Genomic DNA, 12,639 nt, shown 5'->3' with positions numbered 1-12,639 from the left:
GTTTGAGCTTATGTCCATTACCTCTTGTCCTGTCACTAGGGACCACTGAAAAGATTCTGTCCCCACCTTCCTGACACACACCTGACATCCAACACGATGGAGCACAACATTCATCCTCATATTCTTTGACTGTTGGGGAACATCATCTCTTGGGGGGAGCAGGGAGGAAGAAGAGTCATCCCAGAGGCATGGTCACTGCCATAGTCAGGAGATACTCATCATCACACTTAGGTCAGCCCCTAGCATTTATGTGCTAACCCTGCTGTGTTTCAGCATCAAAGTGCTGAGCCTCAGCCCTGAAGTCCCCCCAGAGGGCTCAAGTCCTCCAAGGACACATCTCAGGTTGTCTCAGATGCACTCAAGCTCACCTCTGAGCAGCCTACACACACCGGGCACTTTCTGCTCTCCTTGCCAAGCACACGGACCTTGGACAGCAGCAGCAGGACTTCTCTGCTGTTGCACAGCCTGGCAAAGAGCTGCTCTAGCAATTAAAAACCCCAAAGCATTCTCTCGCCGTGCTGTGTGTGATGCGTGTGAGGTGCTAGTAGATAGCTGGAAACTTGCAATCCTGCTCCAGCCATGCTGGAAGGCTGTATAAAAACTGTGTTGTTTGGATCCACTTTCTTAGCCTCTCTGCCTCCCTGAGCAACCTCACAGCTCTGACTCTTCCATCATGGCCAGGGGTGTTTTAACACAGTGATTAGGAAAAGAGGAAAGAAGAGGGTGGCCAAATGCCAGGCACTTGATGACAGTAGGTGACAGCTCAGCTATGTGTTTGGAAACTGCCAGCAGAGCTGATAAGGACCCTGCCTGCAGCCTGTGGTTTTCTGTTTAGGTGTCATCTTAGTGCCAAATGCACATTTTCAGGCTGTGAGGTGCCTTGGTCACTTAACTTGCAGACTAAAGCTATGGGCAGCAGCTTATTATCATCTGCCTGGTGTGAGCACACCCAGATGACCTGCAGCCACCTCTCTAGAAAATACTCTCCTGAAATAAGCAGCACAGAATCCCAGAATCCCAGCACGGTGGGCATCAGAGGAAACCTCTGGAGGTCACCTAGTCCAGCTCACCTGCTAAAGCAAAGTCACTCTGAGCAGGCTGGCCAGGATCATGTCCAGAGGGGGATGGCCAATATCTGCAGAGAAGGAGACTTCCAGCAGTAACAGGTCATGAGTATGGTTCAGTGATGAACTACCAAAGATGCAAGTGGATTCCCTGTGATTTCCACCACTCTTTAGCTTCACTTTCCCATGGTCTTTCCCACTTCAAGACTGTGCATAGACCTGTGAGCTGAGCACCTGAGCCCTTGGGGATGGGTTGCATGGGAGTGTGTGTGACAGTCACCCCTTAATTACTATGGAAATTAATATTCTGGAATCTTAAGCAGAGCTTTGGGAGTTTTTTCATCTCTTCTTAAAGGCTGTAGGAGAAATATTCCTGATAAGGAACCAGACTCCTTCCAAACACTGCATTTCAACAGTGTTGTCAAAACCCATCTGAGCTACATATGGAAATTGATGCAGCTTAAAGAGGGCTCTCCTTGACTATCTAGCTCCTTGGAGACACTAATCAGAGTTTAGTGCTGTCACTTCTCAGAAGCCACTTCTCTGTTATATCTTCAAAAGGCATCTAGATGCCAACAGCCTTTAGCAAGAACAAATCCAGCATGCCAACAGCCTGATGTCTTCCAAGGTGCCTGCAGGCACACTGCTTCTGAGCTGCAGCCAGAAAGCCCACAAACCCTGGGCAGCACCAGTGGTCAGCCAACCCTGCTCTACAACCTGTGCATGGCCTCAGTGGCTCTGCCAGCACAACAGGCTGTGGGAACAGCTGAATCACAGAATTGCCCAGGTTGGAGAAGACCTCTAGGATTGAGTGCAACCTCTCTTGCTGTGAAGAACTTCTTCCTAACATCCAGCCTAAGCCTGCCCTGGCACAGCTTGAGGCTGTGTCCTCTTGTTCTGTCCCTGGGTGTCTGGCAGAAGAGACCAACCCCATCTGGCAACAACCTCCCTTCAGGTAGTTGTAGAGAGCAATAACCTTCTTTGTATGGGCTCCTCTAAAGCAAGGACAAAGGGCACTGCAGCCACAGGCAGACCCACAGTGCTGATGCCTACACAAAGAATGGAGGACAGCAGCAAATGACACAACCCAAACCTCTCCACTTAGGTGTCACGCCCAAGCTTTTGCAAAAGAGCAAGCATGAGCAAGCCACACCTGGGACAGTTTGTGAGCAGAAAAGGTAAGGGGGGCTGACCACAGTCTCTCATGCCTGTCCAAATTTAAGCCTTGAGTCTACCAAATTGAAAGGAGTTGCTTGAATCGCTCCAGGAAGGTGTTACCCTTGCCCTGGAACAAGTAGCAGAGGCATGGAAGATGCTGCTCAGGAGGGAAAAAAAAAAAATCCTGTTCTTCTCGAGCCAGAGAACAATTTCAGGCCATTTCCTCTCATTCTCTCACCTGACACTAGGGAGGTCATCAGCCTCAGCACATTGATTGTCCCACTAATTGCTGATCAGATATCAGTGTGATGCTGAGCTACCAGAATGCATAAAGACTTCCATCTGAAGGCTAGAGACATCCCACGCAGTGCCTTTGCCAACCAGTTGTGATGGTCCAGAAGGGAAGGAGCTGGGAGAACTGGTAAGTGTAGCGAGCAGGGGATGCTGCATATTAACTGCATCCAGCTCCTGACACGTGGCTGAGCCTTGCTAATCCAAGTTTGCATTTTAAAGAGAGAATAGGAACTTCCAGGCAAGAGGATTTCTGCACAAGGACTTAGCAGTTAAATTTATTCGTGGCTCAACTGAGGGGCCCAGAGTTATTAAAGCGTGAAATTGTGCCAGTCAATTAAAGCATCAATCACAGACAGCCTCATTTAGGAGAGCTGCCTTAATCCCAGGAAAAGAACATTTTTTGGCCTGGTGAGAGACTTAAAGTTGGTTTTAGTGAAATAGCTGTTCCTCAGTTACTGCTCCAAGGTTTGCCAATCTTTGTTTGTATTTATTCTTTCTGTGCTGTGCTCCTTCCAAGGTGACTTGTGTTATGCTCAAGTAGACACAGATGCAATTTGAGCTGGGGCTGGAGTAACTGCAGTGAGCTACACAGCAAACAAAAGCAAAGCCAAACAAGAAAAGTGATCAAAGACACTTAAACTGGCAAACAGCAGGGGTCTGGGGCATCTTTTGCTTTTTAAGTATCTAATGGATTGTTCTTGAGGTGGTGGAGTCACCGCCTCTAGAGGTGTTCAAGAAAAGGCTGCATGAGGCACTTAGTGCCATGGTCTAGTTGACGGGCTAGGGCTGGGGGATAGGTTGGACTGGATGATCTTGGAGGTCTCTTCCAACCTGGTTGATTCTGTGATTCTTTTGTTTCTAAACCTCAGCAATTAGGTTATTCTGCTTGTCACTTCACCCAACATGTGTTTGGTTTATTTGCCTTTAAAGCCTTTTTTCCCCCTCTGGATTGAAATCCCAGGATGCTGCCTGCATCACTGAGATGGTTTTTGCAGATGGTGGCTGTCCTTTGGCCATAGGTAGAGCATGTCACATATCTGATTGTAATGAATGTTTAGTCAGGAGAAACTTTTCAGAGGTGGTTCAGCTGGAGATGAAGGCAAGTCTGGGCACTGAATGTGGTCCTTTATCTCTTCCCACAGAACAGAAACAGAATCAGGGTTGGAGGGGAAACAGCAGCTCAGGGGAATCAGCTTGCACTTTAAGGTGTAGGTGAAGCTTGGTAGAGAGCTCAGGTGGCCTCCCAAGTCATCACAGAATCCCAGCATGGTGGGGACTGGGAGGGATTTCTGGAGATCATCCAGCCCAGCCTCCTGCTGAAAGCAGGGGCAGCCGCAGCAGCTTGCCCAGGATCACAGTGGCCAGGCAGGCTTTGAACTTCGACAGAGAAAGGCTCCAGCTTGGCACGCTTCATGCGCATTGGTGTCCAGCGGCACTGGGGGCGTGGGAGCTGGGGCAAGATTTGGGTACTGCTTTCCAGCAGCAAAGTGCTGGTGTGAGTGTTGGCAAGGTTGGGCAGAAAAGGAGGTGGTGGATGACTTGCACCGGGGGAGACACTCAGCTTGAGCATGAGGAGCAGTTCCTCCCCTGAAAGGGTTCTCAAGCCCTGGAACAGGCTGCCCAGGGCAGTGGTAAGATCCTCATCTGTGGAGGGATTGAAAAGCTGCATCGAGGTCGTGCTGAGGGACGTGGTTCAGTGGTGCACTTGGCAGTGCTGAGTTAATGGTTGGACTGGATGATCTTAAAGGCCTTTTCTAACCAAAACAGTTCTACAGCTCTATGTGCTGCCTGTGCACTCTCATCCTCCTTCCTGCAGAAAGGCTCATCCAGTGACAACCCCAGCAGTGATGTGAGCCAAGGGAAAGCTTTGGGTGATTTCAGAACAGGACTTGGGCTGCAGGGCAGCTCCTGACCCATCTCTGACTGCAGTGCAGCACACAGGCTTTGCAGCTATTCCTGCACCAGCTCAGCTTCCCACGGGGAAAGCCCCAGGTGCACCCTTATGTGGTAGGAGTGAGGTTGCTCACTGTGGGGTGGGTGCATCAGGCCAACACCTGTGTGTGAGCAGTTACTACCTACACACAATATTTACTAGCTTGGCTTGAAATTCTGGGTCCTGGGACCAAGGAGGTCAAGGAAGGTGCCTCAGTGTTGGCTGTAGGTGCAGGGCATGTGGTTGCAACAGTCTCACCTGCTGTTGTGAGGGTCTGAAAAGCTCCTGAAAGGCAAAAACATGAGGGAAGCTCAGGGGAGCTTTGCTCTGGCCATGGTAAGCCTGGGGCCTGCACGATGACATACCTGTAAGGTCTCCCCAGTCCTCCATCCCTGCTTCCCTAATGGAGATAACAGCACTTGAGGCTTTGCAGGGGGATGAGAGACTGAGAACAGAGCAGGGGGAAGAGCTCTGAGCACCACACTGATTGGAGTGTTATATATACCTGAGACATTTGCACTGAGCTGTAATTTGCCCCTATTAAAAACAAGCCTCTTTAATTGCCAGGCTCCAGACTATTTATTCCTGTTCCCACCTGCCATGAGATATTGTAAGGGGGAAAAAATAGCACAAGTGCACAGACAGCCTTGATAAAAACCTGGGAGAAATGCAAGTGGGGCTCATCTCTGTAGGCACTGAGGTGACTTTCCTCACAGTAAGACGACGCTTTTCAAGGCTGCCTGTTTGATTTATTGTCCAGGTCTTAAGCTGGAACAATTCTGCCTCTGTTTTGGCAGGAAGAACAGAAGTACCAAGAGTGAGATGTCCACGTTGCTTTTCATTTGCTGATGGATGCTCTGACAGCAGAGAGACTTCTCGCTATGATCTCTTGGGGTTTTGCCACTTATTTTTGTAGGGCACTGGGGGATGGGGAGGGAGCTGAACTTCCCATCAGCTGATGGCATTGTGTCAGGCCAGGCTTATTCTTTTTTTTACATTTTGGTTGAATTGCAGCTGATGTCTTCAGCTTTCTAAAAGCTGAGATATTTTGGGAGTGTCACCGAGTTAGTCCTTGTGCCAGGCAAAATGTTATCTCTATGCCTTTCTTAGCACTGCCTCAAAAGAAAGTTCACCCTTGTTAGGATGAACTTGTTTGAGTCCAGTCAGACCCTTCTGGGTCAGTTTTGACCCTGATTTGTCTGGTTAGTGAGGCTGAGCAGGATAAATTTGACAGCAATGAGACTTCAAAACCCAAGAACTGTGGCTTTTGGGTCAGTGCATTGTTGATGGGAAAGCTGATGTCCCCCACTCCCTCTGGGTACTTTTACATGGCCAGCTAAGCATTTGTGCATCCATCACATCCCAATTAAATCGTGAGACTGCTCTAAATGGCTGTTTCAGCCTGAGGTCTTGAGCTGGGCGGAGGAGGGGAAAGCCCATGTGCTAGGCCAAGATGCTCCCCAGGCATCTCACAATGCAGGAGGCAGTGGAGGTGCACCCAGCTGTTGCAGGATGGACACTGTGATCTAGTGCATCAGCTTCAAAGGAAATTCCACCTCAGCATGGGGAGCCACTTCTTTACTGTGAGGGTGCTGGAGCCCAGGGGCAGGCAGCCCAGAGAGGTTGTGGAGTCTCCTTCCCTAGGGACTTTGAAAACCCACCTGGATGTGTTTCTGTGTGGTCTGTCCTAGGAGGTCCTGCTCTGGCAGGGGGGTTGGACTGGCTGATATCTAGAGGTCCCTTCCACCCCCTAAGATCCTGTGGTTCTATGATTCATCCCTGGTCCAACCCTTTGAGAGTTTCCAGCAAGCCTTGCAGTGCTTGTGTGTTTTTGCAGACCCATCTTCTTTCTCTCTATTCTGTGCTAGAAATGGCAAGATTTATAACCCATTTTGTGGTTTGATTTTAATGGCATCATGACACAGACCATGGCAGTCCCTGTGTATGTGGATTTCTGAGTCATCCCCAGACAGTGCTGCCAAGTGTTTTGACCCAGCTTCCCAAAATGGTGCTCCAGCTCATGTGGCAGGTGTGATAGGATTCATCCATTCAAATGCAGATAGCTCCAATGTAGACATGCTCTGAGTAAGTCCCTGGGGCCTCTCTTTATAGTGCCTGGAAGGAAACAGTCAGTTTAGGGTGAAATTAATCTCATCCAGAGCAGACACCTACCTGTGGTCAATAAAATCACTTCCTGAAAGTGTTCATTTCTCCCCAGCAGTGGCAATGGAAGGATTGTGAAGCTACCTCAAACACAAGCAGGGATAAAAATAAGGTGTTCCAAATTGATTCCATTGTCCATGGAGAGTTTTAAACTTGAACCTCAATGCAAAGAAATGTTTTGGTGATTCTGAGTGCCAGAGAAGCCTGTGGAGATAAGCTGTGTGCCTTGGTACTGCAGGGATTTTGGTAGGGCTAGTGAAAGGCAAAAGAAGTTAATTTTCTAGCCAGTCAGGTTTGTATTCATTTGAAGAAATGGAAGGCAGCATCTGGCTGCTTGTGGGGAGGTCCTGTCCCCACGAGTGTGCAGCCCAGGCTGCTCTCCTGGGTGCAGGCTGTAGAAAGAGGAGTCTCTACTGCAGAATCATAGACTCACAGAACCATTTTGGTTGGAAAAGACCTCTGAGATCAGAGCCCAGCCATCGACCTAAGACCTCACGCCCATCAAGCCATGTCCCTAGGTGCCACCTCTGCATGTTTCTTCAATGCCTCCAGAGACAGTGACACTGCCAACTCTCTGGGCAACCTATTCCAATGCCTGACCACTCTTTTGGTAAAGTCGTGCTTATGCTGTGACCCAGAAGAGGGAAGAGAGTACAGCCTCTTCAAAGAACTGCAGCTCATGCCCTTCAGCTCCTTTTTACCCTGCTGAATCATTGCTGCCACCCCAACAAAGCCCATTTGGATTGCCTGAACCCACGACCTAGATTGTGCAACATGGGAGCTGACTCAGGCACGGGAGCTGAGCTGAAGGGCAGCAGGTATGAGAGGAGCTAATTCATATGCACACCATACGTGTGCCACTTCTTGCACCTGGAGGTTGCCAGAGGAACATCTCCTAGGGGATGAAAGGTCCTAAATCTCACAGAATGGTCCATCAGAGCAGGCTCTTTGGGGCACTGACCCATGAGCGGTGGTGGCCATGCCTGAGACAGCTGCTGGCCTTCAGATCTGAGCACAGTCTCTTCATCAGCTGTTGTGAAGTGACCAGCCCCCATCTCCTCCCACAGCTCTGTTGGGAGAGAACTCAGGCCTAGTAATGGGGTTGTGTTGCTGCTCTGGTGGTGGCACTGCTGTGTTCTTGGGGCTGGGCAGCACTACAAGCAGTCCATCCCTGTTAATGTGTCTTTGCTTGGGGCTTGCTTTTAAAAATGTGTTGTAGTGAGTCCCATACAATGAGTGTGCTGCAAAAAAAAACAGAGGAGAGATGCTACATCACCCTGGTTACAGCACACAGCCTCAGCTGCCATTTGCCTGATGCCCCCTCCCTGACAGAAACCCTTCTTTCTTTGGTTCTTGCAGCCTTTCCTCCCAGCAGTACTTTTCCTTTCTCTGGCGCTCTTCCTTTACTCCTGCTAACGTTATCCAAACAGAGATGCAACTTTCAATTCTTTCTGGGAAGAAAAAAAGCAACTGCTTCTTAGAAAGCAGCCCCAGCTTGTAAAGTGGTGGGGCACTTTTCATTCTCCCAGAGCAGCATGAAGACCTGCTTACAGAGACACTGCCTGTGGTGATCTGCCTCCCAGCTGTTTTGAGGGCAACTCATCCCCTGGTTTCATCCTGCAGTCCTAAGCCCCATGCTAATTGCTCTCATGTTTTATAGAACTGTAGAATGGCTTGGGTTGGAAAGGTCCTTCGAGGGTCATCTGTTCTCAACCTCCTCTGCTCTAGGCAGGACTGCCTCCCACTAGGTGAAGTTGCTCCAAGCTCCATCCAAGAGTCTAGAATCATAGAACCATGCCATTGTTTTGGCTGAAAAAGACTTTTGAGATAATCAAACCATTACCCCACTGTCTAGTCCACCTCTAAACCATGGCCCTCAGCATCACATCTCCATGACTTTTAAGCCCTCCCAGGGATGGGGACACCACCACTGCCCTGGGCAGCCTAATCCAGGGCTTGACAACCCTTTGGGGGAGAAATTGTTCCTCATGTCCAACCTACACCTCCTCTGGCACAACTTGAGGCTGTTTACTCTTATCATTTGCTTTGGGAGACCTACCCCAACCTCGCTCTGACCTCCTTCCAGGCAGTTACAGAGTGCCAGAAGCTCTTCCCTCAGCTTCCCTTTTCTCCAGGCTGAACACCACAGTTCCCTCAGATGCTCCTCATGAGACTCCAAGATCTCCCCTCCAGACTCCCACCTAGTTCCAAATGACCAGTTTGTGCTGACCCTTCCTCCCTCTGAGTGGCAGGGACCCCCATCAGAGTGGCTGATCCAGGTGGACTGTTCGTTCATCCCAGATGTCCTGGAGGAAAATAGAAGCAGAGAGGAGGTAACCAGTTGAAAACCATTAATGGGCCAGTTTTTGCAGCACTGAACTGGTTCTTTGAAGTCCTCCCCAGGACCCCAGAGATGGTCTCAGAGGCTCCTACTAGCTGCAGCATGACCCAAAGTCTTCCTGGATGCAAACCCCTCTCATCACATCACCTGTCCAGCTAATGGATCTTGGTGGATCACATTTCCTTACTCCTCCAAGGTCAGGTTGGATGGGGATCTGAGCAACCTGGTCTAGTTGAAGATATTGCTGCTCACTGCAAGGGGTTGGACTAGATGACCTTTAAAGGTTCCTTCCCACCCAACCTATTTCATGATTCTATGATTCCATGGTCTCAGAACCTTGCAGCCAAGATCTGGATACAACTCTGGGCTCGGGGGTGTTGATTTACCAACACAGAGCTTCTGCAAGCTTTCTCCCTGGTGTGCAGTAAAGCACTGGTGGAGGTTGGTAAAACAGATGGTTGGTTCCTACAGAGAAAAGTAAATATCATGAGTAGTGCCAATACAGGGGAATTGTTTTACCTCCTTCAGGACTCTCTCTGTGTTGTAAGAAGGGGCTCCCTGAAGAACACTTCACACCCAGACTGAGGTGAAGGGAAGTAGTTGTGGCTCTCTCATGCAGTGTGTCTGCTGCCCACTAACTCACCCAGCCAAGAAGCCAGACCTCCATCTGCTGGCCTTTTATCCATCTGGGAGGAGCTGGGCCTTGCAATGAAGTGGACAGGGAATGATGTGGGATTTGGCTGCTCCCTTAAAACCACCCAAAGTGTGTTACTTTGTTCCACCTGGGGAGGCCATGAGGTTAGGAGGAAACCCCTGCCTCGAACATGAGTTTTGAGCGTATCACTCCTCAGTTTAGATCCTTCTCCTTTTGTTAATGAAATATGAAGAGAGAAGGTGGCAGGAACAGGAGCACTCCTTGGTATTTCTCTAGCACCTCTTGCCTAGCACCTTGCAGTGATTTGCAGAGCCTTCCATTTCCAGAGATCTCCTTTCCAGGTTGTGTGGTCTCACTTCATTCCTCTTGCATCCCTGCCCTTCCTAGCAGGCTTGTTCTGCAAAATCCAACCACCTGCCAGCCCCAGACACCTCTGGCTCCGTGCTGCATGGATGGGCAAGAGGCAATTAAGCACAGGCCTGCTGCTGGGGCCATAATCTTGCACAGTTAGCCAGCATTCCCACCAAGAGTCCCACCATGCTCCTTGTCCTTACTTGGCACCCATGAATTTCCGGATTCTTTAAGCATCATTCCACTGTGGTCTCCCAGGCTGGACTAGCTGCGCTCCCAGAGGACAGGCAGTGCATCAGAAGAGACAGTGCCCACAGGTCTCTCTGGCTGGGCTCTGCTCTTCCTGCAGCCACAAGCACAGGAAAAGACATGGCCCATCAGTGGGAGGTTCCAGCTCTGCCTCCTACTCCATCCGCATGCCCAAGGCTGAGACTCATCCTGCATCTTCAGCATCCATGGTGCAGACCTGCACATCTGGGTGGCTGCACCAACCCTCACCTTTCTCCCAAAGGAAAAGTCTTCTTCACTTGCCCAGAAAGCTTGCCCTTGCCGTGGCCTCTCCCACTGCTCCCACTCTGTGAGCAAATCTCGGTTCATGGAGCTGGGAAAATTCCAGTTTCTTCAAGGCAGAGCTGCACTGTCAGAAGAGGAAAGGCAGCGTGGTGCAACTCGACTGCAACTCCGTGAGATGCTTCAGCAGCACAGAGGGATGAGGGAAGTTTCAAAAGCACTTGTTTTGGAGGGGAGCTGGCATCAGAGGCAGACTCTTCTCGCTGGGAACGGTGGGAGGAAGCTAAAAAATAACAGTGGTGGAGAACTGCACCAGCTCCTTTCTATGCTTCATCTGCTGCTTTATTAGTGCTCCTAAATCTGTTCAGCTAAATATAAACAGCCCCAAATTTACATAAACTTCATTAAAAGCTTGTGTCTCAACTCTGCTGCTGTAGCAAACCGAGGAACTGGAGACCTTCAAACTCTGCAGCAGAACAAACAACTGCAAGAGAAACAAACCAACACTTCAGGAGCAGTTTGGGTTTGTTTCTGGCTGTGTCTGCCACTGGGGCTCGTGGGTGACTTTTTGTTCCCTTTTGAGGCCACTTCTGCCAAAAACTGCAGCAATGCTTCCCATCTTCCAACAGTATGTTCAGAAAGAGAAGGGGAGGCCTCATACAATATGAGATGTGATGGGCATTACCCTTCCAAATGCTCTTCTTTGCCTGCTGGTCCTGCTGCTCATAGAGACACAGAATGGTTTGGGTTGGAAGAGAGCTTTAGAGGTCATCTAGAGCAATCCCTTGTAGGGAGCAGAGATACCTGTGACAAGAGCAGGTTGCCCAGAGCCCCAGACAACCTGACCTGGGATGGTTCCAGGGATGGAGCATCTACAACCTCTTTGGGTAACCTGGGCCAGGGTCTCACCACCCTCCATGTAAAACTGTCCCCAGTGAGGCTGGTCAGAGGTGGCAGGGGACATGCTGGCAGCACGGATACAGGATGTCTCCTCTGAAACATGTGCGTGGGCATATGTCAGTGAGGAAGAAGAGAAGCACACTTCTGGTTAGTTATGTGGCCCTGGGCACCCTGATCTAGTTGAAGGTGTCCCTGCTCACTGTAGGGGGGCTGGGCAAGATGATCTTTGAGGGTCTCTTCCAACCCAAGGCAATCTGTTGATCTGTGCAGTAAAACCTAAATGAAGATGTCTGGGATCACAGAATCAAACAGATTGGAAGAGATCTCCAAGCTCATCCAGTCCAACCTATCCCCCAGCCCCAGCCAACCAACTAGACCATGGCACTAAGTGCCTCATCCTCTCCAGAAAAGAGGGTGCTGGAGCCCTGGAGCAGGCTGCCCAGAGTGGTTGTGGAGTTTCCTTCTCTGGAGACTTTCAAGACCTGTCTGGATGTGTTCTTGTGTGACCTGCCCTAGTTGCTCCTGCTTTGGAAGGGGGATTGGACTTGACCTCTAGAGGCCCTTTGTACCTCACACCATCCTACGATTGATTCTATAATGGGGGGAGACAAAATGCTCTGCAGACACTGGTGCCTGCAGCAAAGGGCCCTTTGGATCCCAAGTGTTCCCTTTCACTGGAGTCAGTTCTGTTGCACAGCTGACTCAGTGCTGCTGTGAAGCACGATGTGATCCAACAACACCCAAATCAGCCTAACTGAGCTGCCAAGACAGTCTGGAGATCCATGCCAAAAGGAAGTGGAGATTTGCAGAGCCCTGGACACGGGGAGGGATTTCAAGGGCTGGGAGTCTTTTCTTTCAAGTGCTGGTTTCCAGTCCTCATTCTGGAGATGAGTCTCAGTTCCTGAAATATGGGAAGGAATTTGCAAGGAGGAGACTGAGGGGAGACCTCATTGTTCTCTAAGGCTGCCTGAAGGATACCCTGCACATTTCTGTGGGCAAACAATTCAAAGTCTCTCAGGAGATGCTCAGGCACTTGCTGGATGTCTGTGTTTCCCCCTACAGATGAGTCCGGTTCATGAGAGTGGAACAGAGCTCAGCCCTGTAGTTCTCTTTGAACCTCGCTATCTGAGGAGGCTCTCAGGAAGCTTTGGGAAAAGCTAGGGATGCCTTCAGCTCCACTCCTAAGGAGCAAGTGGCTGCTCCTAAGGAGCAAGTAGGTGCACCGATCACACACTTGTCACACTGTTTTTTCCTTTAGTGAAACTGGCTG

This window comes from Pogoniulus pusillus, chromosome 11, assembly GCF_015220805.1.
Source record: "Pogoniulus pusillus isolate bPogPus1 chromosome 11, bPogPus1.pri, whole genome shotgun sequence".
In the NCBI taxonomy this organism is placed as follows: Eukaryota; Metazoa; Chordata; class Aves; order Piciformes; family Lybiidae; genus Pogoniulus; species Pogoniulus pusillus.
This window is presented reverse-complemented; position numbering follows the sequence as displayed.